An 11914-nucleotide genomic window follows, 5' to 3' on the forward strand; every position below is an offset into this window, starting at 1 on the left:
TTCTTTATTTAATATTAAACAGGAAGCTGGAAGCAGCGTGCAGCAATGTGGTGGGTTTCCAACAAGCCTGCTGCTGGGTTTATCTTCGCTGAGCAGCCAAAATGAGACATTTCCCCTTTTATTCCTTGAGTTTTCATGAAAATCTCCACCAAAATATGACCACTGGAAGCAGGTTCTGTCTTGTGAGGCTTTAAAACAAGCAGTTTCCACTAGAACCTAGGGAAATTTGGAAGCCAGTTGCCAACCTCTCCGGGAGAGTAAAATGCACTTTTGTTTCGCCTTTGTGCAGGGCTGTCACTCACCCAACATGTGCATCTGAATATTCTTTCCGAAGACCTGGGCTTCATTTTAAGGTCAGCCTTCAATTTCGAGAGAATATAATTTGCTGCTATTTTTAGAACATCATGATTGCTCGTAATAACTAATGGAAAAAAACTCTGCAGAGAAATAAATGTGTAACAGCTGTGTCTGCTTAAACTTGATTAAAGGCAGTGAAAAAAAAAAAAAGTAAACGAAGAATGAATGTGACAAAGGACGGAGGGAGGGACAAGTGCCCCGCATTGTGGAAAGTTTTACAGACGTAACTCGCTCTTCTTTGGAGGCCAGCGGTGTCTGTGTTTAAAGTTTACTTGACTGTTTGTCTTGAGTGGGATCAGTGTTGTAGTGAATAATTTATAGGCAGCATGAATGAGCTCATTAGTCACCTTTTCAGACTTTAAATGAGTTTCGTGGCTGTCATTACTCGAGCCTTCTGCTCAGCCACCGAGCAGAATGGCAGATCGGCAGTTGGCTGCCTTGTTGCCGGCCAGTCTGCTCCCCGTTCAGGTCTGTGTTGCTTTTGTGTCTCCTTGAAACCTTCCCCTTCTCTCCCTGCACCGGCCCAGAGACGCTCATGTTTCAGATGCCTTTTGCACCCCCAGTTTAAATGAGTTTTTTGGGGATTAAAAAAAAATCTTTCAGTTGTGTCTGCCAGAGAGAATGCAGTGGATGGAGTGAGCTTTTTCCCTCCCTAGCAACTCCCGTGTATGATTCCCTTTGAGCTCCGGTTGATACTCAGGTTCTCCAACAGCGATGAGCTCTGGAGTCCTCGCTGGACGGCTGAGCTGGGCTGTCACATGGGGGCAGGCGCTGCAGGCCGGAAGATGTCACCGGAGTTTGGAGGGGAGTGGGGTGTGTCAGAGTAGGTTTTCATCGTTCAAGTCCTCAACATCCATGTGCTGTGGGTGTGTGTGGTTGAAGAAACTTATTCCAGCAAATGTGCCTGGCTGGATTATCAAGGCCAAAGAACCGTGTTTTCCTACAAAGAGGTCGACCAGATGGCCTTTCAGGAGCCCAGCCATATCGTTGGGAACGCCTGTTGCTTCTTCCTCAGCACCACGTCCCCCCAGTTCTAGGTTATTAAGAGGAAGTCGAAATGTTGCGGTTGCCTCCTCGGTGTGCCCTTGGAGACTTGCGGTGGTGGGGAGGCTGGTGCGTATGGAGGATGAGCCTAGGCATGCCAAGAGCAGGTGGAGTTTCTTTGGAACCAGTGTCCTGATGTTCATCCCTCCCTTTGACCTTGGCCAGGGGAGCCTCCAGAGAGCTCTGACGTCCACACTCTGGGACTGCACTCCATCCGGAAGCCCAGGGCCCTGTGGCATGCCCACCTTGGCCCTCGACCGCCTCTGCCTCCATCCTGGGGCACGGATGCATGCATGGGGAGTCTCAGCCAACTGCCTGGACCCCTGAGCTGAGGCCCCCTGACGTTAGCTACGAGCAATGGGCACCCGTGGTTGCCGTCAGCGGTGCGGGCAGCACCCTCTTCTGGGAGCCACACTGTTAGCCAGCTGGCCCAGCACTGGGTAGGCACGGAGGAAGGCTGCTCAGGGCTCCCCTCTGGAAGAAATGCCAATGTAGAAAGGACGCCTGGTTGTCCAGGGGCCAAATCCTCGGAGCCAGTCAGAGTCACGTGTCAGAGAATAGAGAAATGAGGTGTGCACCCACAGAAAGACAGTAACACATGTGACTGCTTCCTCCCCAGTCTCGCCCCTCCCCCCGTACGGGATGGAACGTGCGCGCGCACTCACGCCTCACACTTTATGGGCACGTTTTGTTTGCATCTGAATCATAATATCAAAGGCACAAGAGATGCTATTTTGGGAAGGAGGAGGGTTTTCAAACCTGAAAGTGTAGGTGAACTGCGCTACCCAGTAGAGAAGAGACTTCCGGGCTGGCTGTCGTAATAAACTGAGTAAGTTGCTTCTCTTTGTCAAAGAACTTTGTGCAGCAGGGGAATATGCTGTGATTGTTTCACTCTGTGTAGTGCTCCCCAGAGAGTCCAGCGAGTTCCCCAGATTTGGAGCTTCTATGGTACTTTGTTTTAAAAAGACAATCGCAAGGCAGAGGAATCGATTGTTTTCTTTCACATCCCTCTGAAAAAGGAAACTGAGAGAAGTTATTTCTTGACATGGTTAGGACTTTGGCAGACCTAGTCACCGAAAGCCACGAGACTGAGGTACTTGGTGTACTTGAGGCAGAGAGGAAAACAATAAATGCTCTTAGAAATGCTGGCGGAGAAAGGGGTCAATGATGCTACTTTTCTTTTACTAGTCTGTACAGTTATTAGATGGGCTCCCCAGGCGGCTCGGTGGGAAAGAACCCACCTGCCAGTGCAGGTGGGATCGATCCCCGGGTCGGGAAGATCCCCTGGTGAAGGAAGCGGCAGCCCATTCCAGGACTCTTGCCTGGAGCATCCCATGGACGGAGGAGCCTGGCGGGCTACAGTTCATGGGGTCACACAGAGATGGTCATGACTTAGTGACTAAACGACGTAGTAAATAGATACCAGTTTAAGAGAGGGAGAAGAAAAGAGCATTTTTTCCCCTAAGTGATCGATATTTTTGATTACTACTAATGCCACTTGCTATGAGCAGAAGAGAAGTAAAAGGTAAGGTCCTTGCCTCTCAAGGCACGCGACAGCCTGCTTGACAGTCGGCAGCCAGCCGCGTTTTTTTCTATGATGAAGGTGCACCATACCTTACTGATTATGACACACACGCTGAACTCTGTCTTTTTGCAACTTTGTCCTTTTTCATTCAGTTTAAAAGTTCCCTTTTTCCTTCCCCCTTCTGGTCACAAGTTTTCTTGCGCCCCACTGCCCGGCCATCCACATCCTTGACCCCTAAGAGGCTCTTTAAGGACTTGCTGAAATTTATTTGTAATCACAAAATCAGTACTTGTGATGCTGTCGCGGTCTTTCACGGACGCGTGCAGAGTGGCAGCAGGTGTGAGTCACCCGGCACACACGCTCCCAGCTGAGACGGAACGAAGCAACGCTCCCCGTTTCTGCGTCCGCTGTCCTGCTGTGAGCGAGCGTCCTGCGAGGCTTCTCTTCAGCGTCAGCTTGCGTGTGTGCTGTGAGCTGGTGGCTCTGCGGTTTGAAACGGTCCCGACTGCTTTGTGCTTCTGAGTGCCAGGGGGCCGATTGCCATCTGGACAAAAGACTAGCTTCTCAGGTGTTTGATAAGCTTTGTTTAGACGTGAGTTCTAGTGCTGGTAGCTGTGAGATCAATGTCACTGAATCAGCATATATACAAATATGTATTTATGTTACATAAGGTGTCTCTGAGTGCCATCAGAGAAAATAAGATAACATTCGGATCAGTTAAAGAGCAGGTGGTGACCAGTGGCTCGCAGGAACCTAACCTCAGAACCCCTCTAGGAGCAGTGGTGCAGTATTTGCTAATTCAGTGTTTAACTTCATACTGAGAGTTGACTGTAGCTAAATGGAAGCCAGGCGCTCAGTGGGGCAGCCTCTTTTAGGATAGGCTTCTGACTGCAGGGAATATTTGCAGAGAAGCGGAAGTAGTTCTGGCCACGCCGAGTGCCTCAGCTCAGCACAGATTTTTCTATCAGGTTTGAAAAAACCTTTAAAAAAGATGTAACCACATTTGGTCTCGTAGAAGCGTAAGTTGTTATAGACCATCCATCTGGAAACAGAGTAAATTCTTAATTCAAGAGTATTTTCCCTCGTCTTTGAACCTATGTAAGAGTTTCTGGGAAATGTTTGATACCCAAAACCAATAAATTGAAAGCTTTCCCCCAGCCAGACAACAGACTCCATTATGCAGGGTATAATATTTGTTATACTTAGCAATTCTCTTATTTGCTGGGAGCACCAGCCTTTTCAGAAAGGGATCATTTTGTCTCTTCTGATTGAAAAGATCACAAAATGCTTCAGTTTGGTCAAAAGCTTTGCCAACATATCTATTTCCCCCCAAACTCTTACATTATGAAATGTTTGCAAATGGTTTCATACATACAGTGTATAAGAATGTGAAAGTGATTCAGAAAAGGGAAAGCTTTGCTTAAAACGACTGGAAAATACAGAAAGAAGGGAACGAAGGGAACAAAGGGAACAGGGGTGAGTGTGGCCCGTGTAATCTAACAGCATACCTCTAATACCTCTAGACTCGTTTTTGGCAGCTTCCAAGTTTCCACAACTTTAAACAACGTCCTGACAAAATTCTCCAGAAAACGCTGTTGCATATTTCAGTGCTCTCACTCAATACATATTGACTGAGTGTCTTCTGTGTGTCAGACGCTGGAGCAAGAGCTTGAGTCCGTCGCTGAATAAAATAGGCACGAATCTGGCTGTCATGGTGCTTATTGTCTCATGGGGGTAGGCAGGCTGGTGGGGAAGTTTGCTGTCTTGCTCGGGTATCTCCTTAGGATAAATTCCTAGAAGCTGGAAACTGAGTCAGTGGCCATGCTCACGTACATTTTAATTCAGCTCATCAGACGGCCCTCTTAAACAGTTACATCAAATCATGTTCCTCTGACACCCCCACTGACGTTGGTATGCTTATTCTTTTTAAGTCTGTGCCAATCTGATAGATGAAATGAGCTCTCACAATTGCTTGAACTGGCATTCCTGTGATTTCTTTTTTTTTTTTTCTTTAACTGAAGTTGTGTATCTTTGCATGGGTATATTTCCATTTATGTTTCTCCTCTTGTGAATTTGTCCCTTTTCTCATCAGGGTGATAATTTTCTCATTGAGTTGTAAGAGTTATAGATTTAAAATATTAACCTTTTTTCCTGTGTATGTCAAATGGTTGTTTTTTTAAAAATCTTTTTGTCTTTGAACTTGATTCATGACCTCTGGGCCTACATACAAGGTTTGAATTGTTTTGTACTCAAATGTGTCAGTATTTTCCTTTTGATTTATTTACTTAACAAAACTAGCTCTAGGTGCCGGGCACTCACCGGTGTATGTATTTTATGAACACCCACTCATTTGATCTTCGTCACAACCCCATGAAGTGGGTCTTGTGTGTGTCCTCCGTCCCCCCACCCCTCCCCTCCCCCCACACTATTTTAAGATGAGGAAACTAGGTGGAGAAAAGGAAGTTCCGTACCTTGATTAAGGTTACCCGGCTAGTATGTGGTGAAGTGAGAATACAAACGTCGTCCCAGGCCACTAAGCCACATCAACTGTAGTCCCGTATTAGGCTCTGTTTGTGTTTGCGGTGGCTTCAAAAATGCTCACTGAATCGTCCCCATCTTTTTTTTTCCCCCAATATTTATTGATTTGACTGCACAGGGTCTTAGCTGTGGCATGGGGACTCTCAATTGAGGCATATGTGGGATCTAGTTCCCGGGCCAGGGATCGACCCTGTGGCCCCTGCGCTGGGAGCGTGGAGTCTTAGCACTGCACCAGCAGGATCATGCCTGGACTTCCCCATCCTTGAGGGCTCCGCCAGTGCCCTCCGTACAGTGCAGGGCACAGCGTAGCCAGATGCTTATGAAGAAATACTTTCTGACTGGATGAGCTGACGACTTCTGAATTCTGGATCATCAGAGCACACTCTGCTTCATGCTCGAAGAGGAGCTGACAGGTTCGATATTTTCCCTGTTGCCCCTCACAGGTGACGTGGTGCGCTCCGCTCTGACGCCTGCGCTGACGGCATGTCCCTGTCTGAGGTCAGCGGTACCTCCCCTTACTCCACAGCCTCCTGTCCCTCCTCAGATAAGTCTCCTGACTCTCATCCCTGCTGGAGAACATCTAATGAGCCTTTTTCTAGGCTCCACTCTTCAGCATCTGTCCTATAAACACCAAGAACGCACAAGAGGAAAACCCCAAGAGGGGATGGCCGGGAAGCCCAGAGAATGCTTGATCAAGCCTTCGACACTCACCCAAAGATGGAAAGTCTTCCAGCCATGGTCCTGGGTATCTCTTCCTTCTGCACAGGAGGGAAGCAAGTGAGGAACTATTTCACTCTTGTGGATGGCATTCTCGCATGTTAACTCAAAGAGACTTAGTCAACCCATGATTAAGGAGCTATCTTTGACCATAATCTCTCCATCTCCTATCATATTCAGTCACTTGATGGATTCACTTGGTTTTTCCTGTGAAGCCTCTCCTACATTCATATTTTTCCAGACTCCCTGACTGTTCTCTAATTTAGTGGTTCCCAAAATGTGGTCCTTGGACCAGCAGCAGCACCTGGGAACTTGTGAGAGATGTGAATTCTCAGGCCCCAGCTCAGATATATTGAATCTGAAACTCTAGGGCTGCGGGCCAGCATGCTGAGTTTCAGTTCAGTTCAGTCACTCAGTCGTGTCCGATTCTTTGCGACCCCATGAATTGCAGCACACCAGGCCTCCCTGTCCATCACCAGCTCCCAGAGTTCACTAAAACACATCCATTGAGTCAGTGATGCCATCCAGCCATCTCATCCTCTGTGGTCCCCTTTTCCTCCTGTCACCAATCCCTCCTAGCATCAGAGTCTTACCAATGAGTCAGCTCCTCGCATGAGGTGGCCAAAGTACTGGAGTTTCAGCTTTAGCATCATTCCTTCCAAAGAAATCCCAGGACTGATCTCCTTTAGGATGGACTGGTTGGATGTCCTTGCAGTCCAAGGGACTCTCAAGAGTCTTCTCCAACACCCCAGTTCAAAAGCATCAATTCTTCGGTGCTCAGCTTTCTTCACAGTCCAACTCTCACATCCATACATGACCACTGGAAAAACCATAGCCTTGACTAGACGGACCTTTGTTGGCAAAGTAATGTCTCTGCTTTTGAATATGCTGTCTAGGTTGGTCATAACTTTTCTTCCAAGGAGTAAGCGTCTTTTAATTTTATGGCTGCAATCGCTATCTGCAGTGATTTTCATTAGAACATTATAAATGTGTTAGGTGCTTACTGTAGAAAAACTGGAATATACAGACAAGTAGGAAAGAGGGAGCCCAAAATAAAAATTACCCCATAACTCTTAACACCAAGAGGAAACTACTGCTTTAATATTTTAACTTTTTAAAATAAGAAACATAAAAAAAGATAATCTTTATTCTGTTCTGTATGGATTTGTGCTTGGTCACTTCAGTCTTGTCCAACTCCGTGTGACCCTCTGGACAGTAGCCCGCCAAGCGCCTCTGACCATAGGATTCTACAGGCAGGAGTACTGGAGTGGGTTGCTATGCCCTCTTCCAAGGGATCTTCCTGACCCAGGGATTGAACCTGAATCTCTTCTCTGACATCTCCTGCTTTGCCAGGTAGGTTCTCTACCGTTAGCACCACCTGGGAAGCCTTTTGTATGGATTACTGTGGACTTCCCTGCAGCTCAGATGGGAAAGAATCTGCCTGCAGTGTGCAAAACCTGGATGCAATCCCTGGGTTGGGAAGATCCCCTGGAGAAGGGAATGGCAACCCACTCCAGAATTCTTGCCTGGAGAATCCCACGGACAGAGGAGCCTGGCGGCTACAGTCCTCGGGGTCACAGAGGGTCGGACACGACTGAGCCAGTAACAGGACTGCTACATGCTTTTGGTCTTCCATTTCTTCCTCTCCTTTCCCCAGTCCTATCTTGGATCCCTGATCCTGTTCTTCTTTAAAATCGGAGGGTCTTTGACCTGTAACGCCCGTGGGTCTAAGGCGTGCAGCGTGCTCACTTGGTCCGTCCGTACTGAAGCGTGATCACCATTATCGTGTTAGCTAAGCCCTCTACCATGTCACATAATGAGCATTTCTTCTAGTGTTGGGAATAAGTAAGACCTAGTCACTTAGCGGGTCTAATGCTTGTAATACAGTTCTGGTGTCTGTAATCCTCGTGCCCTGTATGAGGGCTCTAGGACTTATTCACCTACTGGAGGCAAGCTGTTCTTCTTTTTAATGCATATTCCTGACAGAGCAACTTCTGGATTCAAAAACACTCAGTGAGTTCTTGCCCTCGGATTCCTGCACCTAAGTGGCCCACCTTCGCATTCAAGGAGTTTTGTGATGGGATGTTTCCATGCTTCTCCGCTAGTAGGCCTGTTCTGCAAGGGACACAGGCCTTGTATCCCTGGCACTTAACTATGCCACACACTCGGTGGGCACTCAGTGTGTTTGTTCAGGGAATGAATGCATGTTTTGATACCGTCGAGTCACCGGTGAGGAATGTACGTGTGCCACTCATTTCTCTTGGCTTTAAAAGCAGTTTGTGTTGGGGTGCTTTCTCAAAATGCACACGCTGTGTCCGGCCCAGGAGGTTCCTGACTCACTGGTGTGGCTCCCCAGGCATTCTTACCTGAGAAGCTCAGGTCTAGAACGTCCCTTCCCCATTTCTACGAGTCAAACAGGGGCCTGTGTTTATTAGACAGTCTCCTTCCACAGCCGTCTCCCCTCCCTTCCTGCGTCCTGTCATCCAGGTGGTTCTACCAAACCTTCTGCCTCCGCTGTTAGGAAGGGCTGGGGCGAAGGGCAGAGCGACTCGAATCAGCCCAAGCCAGTCTGATTCTTCCCCTGGGAACCTGAATGGTGTGGTGGGAGGCGGACGCGGTCGAAGGCAGTGGGTGCTGGCTCTCAGGTCCCCTGCCCTTGGTGCTGGTAGCCGTGTGTGATCCTCGGTAAGCAGAGGAGGCTGGCCTTCAGGGAGGAGAGGGGAACAGACACACAGAGCGAAGCAGGGAAGACAGCGAGGTCCCAGAGGGAAGGAGCCGGAGGGAACCGTCCAAGGACGCTCTGCTTTCCCTCGGCCAGCTTTGCGACTCGAGCTGACTCAGCCTCCCGCTCGGGTACCCTTTCCGCTGGTCAGTTTGAAGGATCCTGTTGAGAAGACCCTCTTTGCAGACCTGTCTCGGATTCCTCCTCATGCTTGACTGTCCCTCAGGGGACATTCCCTCGGGGATTCCCAGATGGCAATAGTGGTAGAGAGCCGACCTGCCAATACAAGAGACGGGGAGACTCGGGGTTGAGCCCTGGGGCAGGAAGATTGCCCGGAGGCGGACATGGCCGCCCACTCCAGGATTCCTGCCTGGAGAGTCCCGTAACAGAGGGGCCTGCGGGCTGCAGCCCATGGGGTCTCAGAGAGTTGGAAATGACTGAGTGACGCAGCTTGCAGGTCTTCTCATAAGCAGCCTTCTCCCACTGCATTTATGGCGATGTTCCAGCCTCAGGCGGGATCCTGGGGCTTTACAGAGTAATCAGGTTGGCTGAATAACCGGGGATGGGCGAGGGGCCTCATGGGTCCAGGGCAGAGGACCTTGCTGGAGAAGAAGGTGCAGAACACCGGGGCGGTGGGGGGGCATTCGTCTCCGCAGAGGAGGAACCTGGGGTCCCATGAGGACTGGGGGGGTCCCACCAGGACTGGGGCCTGCCTGGGCTGGCAGCCCATCCTCCTGCTCCCAGAGCCTAATGCTCTCAGCCCAGGTGGGGCCGTGGGAAGGTCCCATCGTCTCCAGTCCGGGACCAGGTGGTGCCCAAAGTGAGTTCTAGAGCGCACATAGGATTCTGTTTGTAAAACAGTGCTTTAAACAGTTCCACCCGTTTCTCTGAGACTTTTCAGGCTCCAAGGCTCAAGGGTGTTTCCCGAAAGCTCACGAAGGGAATGAGAATGAGGTCGTTTCTGAGCAAATCTGGCTCCTGACCTCCTTCGTCCTGGAGCAGGTCCCAGAGCCAGGGGTCTCTGGAGTGACAAGATGGGCAGACCCCTTTCAGCCTCCCACCGGTTTTCAGCAAACATCTGGGTGCCCCCTTCAGACAGACGGGCCACCTGGCACACCCACCCCTCCCTCTGCAGGCGTCACACCTTCTCACACCTCTCTCACCAGCAACGGGAGAGATGAGGAAACAAGTTGGAGAATGGAAGCAACGAGAAGCCACGAAAGGAAAGAGGCGAGCTCGGGGAAGGCAGCTTCCCTCCCGGCCTCCGCCCGCCGCTCAGGGCTGCTCCTGGCCCAGAGCTCCCTAAGTCTCTAAGTTTTGGTTCTCGTCGGGTGGCTAGTTCAGACACAGCCCTTATGCAATAGCCACGTGCTCTGAGAGCTGAGCAGGAAGGGAGGGCTGGGGCTGGGAACCCACCGCCCCTGCTTCCCGCAGAGAGGTCTGGCTCCAGTGCGAGTGCCGCGGGCACTGGGTGGCGGGCACTGGTGTGGAAGGGGGGCACCCAGGACGGTTATTTTTTCCTCTCCAAGCCACCATGGGAGTCGGTGATGGACAGGGAGACCTGGCGGGCTGCCGTCCATGGGGTTGCAGAGAGTCGGGCACGACTCAGTGACCGGACTGAGCTGGAGCCAGCCTGGGTCTGGACCAGGGTCTCTTGGTTCCTGTGAGGAGGGACTCACCAGCCCTGATTGACAGGGGGATGGAGGTTCGTGGACAAGACTGAGCTCCTGTCCTGTTTGTGCCACCACCTCTGACCTTTAGAATCTTGCCCTCAGGACTTGGGATACACCTAGTTTGCCCCTCTTGCCACATGCCTTTTGCTTAGTGACTTGGGGTAGACGGAGTGCTCGGTAATTAAAGGGGTGGGGCCGGGTGACCTCCCCTGCCCCCGGCCAGGGCTGAATCACCTCCCAGGTGGGTGGGATTTCCCTTCCCACGGCTAAGCAGTAAGGCCTGCTGGTGAGTGTCCTGCTGAAAACTTACCACCCACCATCTTGTAGCTGAGAAGGGGAATGAATCCTCAGATGGATCGGAGTTTCCTTAGTCTTTGGAAATTAAAACGTTTCAGAAACCCGTGGGATTTTTCTCCTCCTTTGGCTAAGTTACAAGGTACTGCAAGCTAGAGGGCCTTCTCACTGGTTTTTCTGCAGTTTTCCAAGCGCTCAAAAGGGCCTGGCCTCTGGTTCAGGTAGCGGGGGAGAGGTGGCCGCAGCGACTGGTGTTTCCTTCTGTAGAGGAATCTACTGACTTGGTTTCAGGGGGTGGGAGGGGGCGGTGGGAGGCGGGGTGCAGCCCTATTTTTATTTATGTCGCCACTAGGGTGACCTGTGGGACTCCCTTTTCTGTCCCTCCAAAGGCAGCTGCCTGGTGCGGCTGCAGCAGGCGGGTGGCCCACCTTCGGAGGCGCCTGAAGACTCGGAGTGGCGGCCCTGCCATTTGTCGGTGTGGCTCGAGCGCTCTAAACGTGGAGGACCGGAGCCTTGTTTTCGCTGGAGGCTCAGAAGGCGGCCAGGGAGTTGGGCACAACGCGCCGGAGGCCCCAAGGTTTGGCCCTCAGGATGGGCCTTCGGCTCTGTAACCTGGAAAGGCCACCCTCCCTCCCCGGGCAGCCGGACGCCGGCGGGCAGCCCCCAGGGGCAGCCCCCTGGGCGGGAGGCTGCAGTGCCTTTGTGCCCTTCCTCCCGGGGGCACGGGGCGGCCGCTGGAGGAGGGCCGGGGCGGCCCCGGGAGTCCCGCCAGGGCGCTAGAGTTGGGGAGCAGTGGAATCTCGTCTCCCCCTCGCAAGCCTCGCCCGCATCGTAATTCTTTTTATTTTTACTTTCGAGCCATGTAAGGCGCGCGGATGGGGTAGGAGCGTTCCGGCGACACGTTGCCAGAGGCGCAGCGCCCGCCCGCCCGCGTGGCCAGAGCGCAGGGAAGGGACAGGCCGCGCGCCCCGCCAGCCCCGCCGCCCACGGTCGCGGCTGCTCGGGGTCGCAGAGCCCGCCGCGCCGGCCGCCTCCACCCCGCGG

General features: G+C 51.6%; 1 protein-coding gene across 3 annotated transcripts in view; it reads left to right on the forward strand.

The window, feature by feature from the left end:
- FOXN3 (forkhead box N3) overlaps nucleotides 1-11914 on the forward strand; it is a 440728-nt gene that overhangs the window by 172423 nt on the left and 256391 nt on the right. The window lies entirely within an intron of this gene.

The sequence above is a fragment of the Oryx dammah genome, unplaced genomic scaffold (genome assembly GCF_014754425.2).
Source record: "Oryx dammah isolate SB20612 unplaced genomic scaffold, SCBI_Odam_1.1 HiC_scaffold_26, whole genome shotgun sequence".
In the NCBI taxonomy this organism is placed as follows: Eukaryota; Metazoa; Chordata; class Mammalia; order Artiodactyla; family Bovidae; genus Oryx; species Oryx dammah.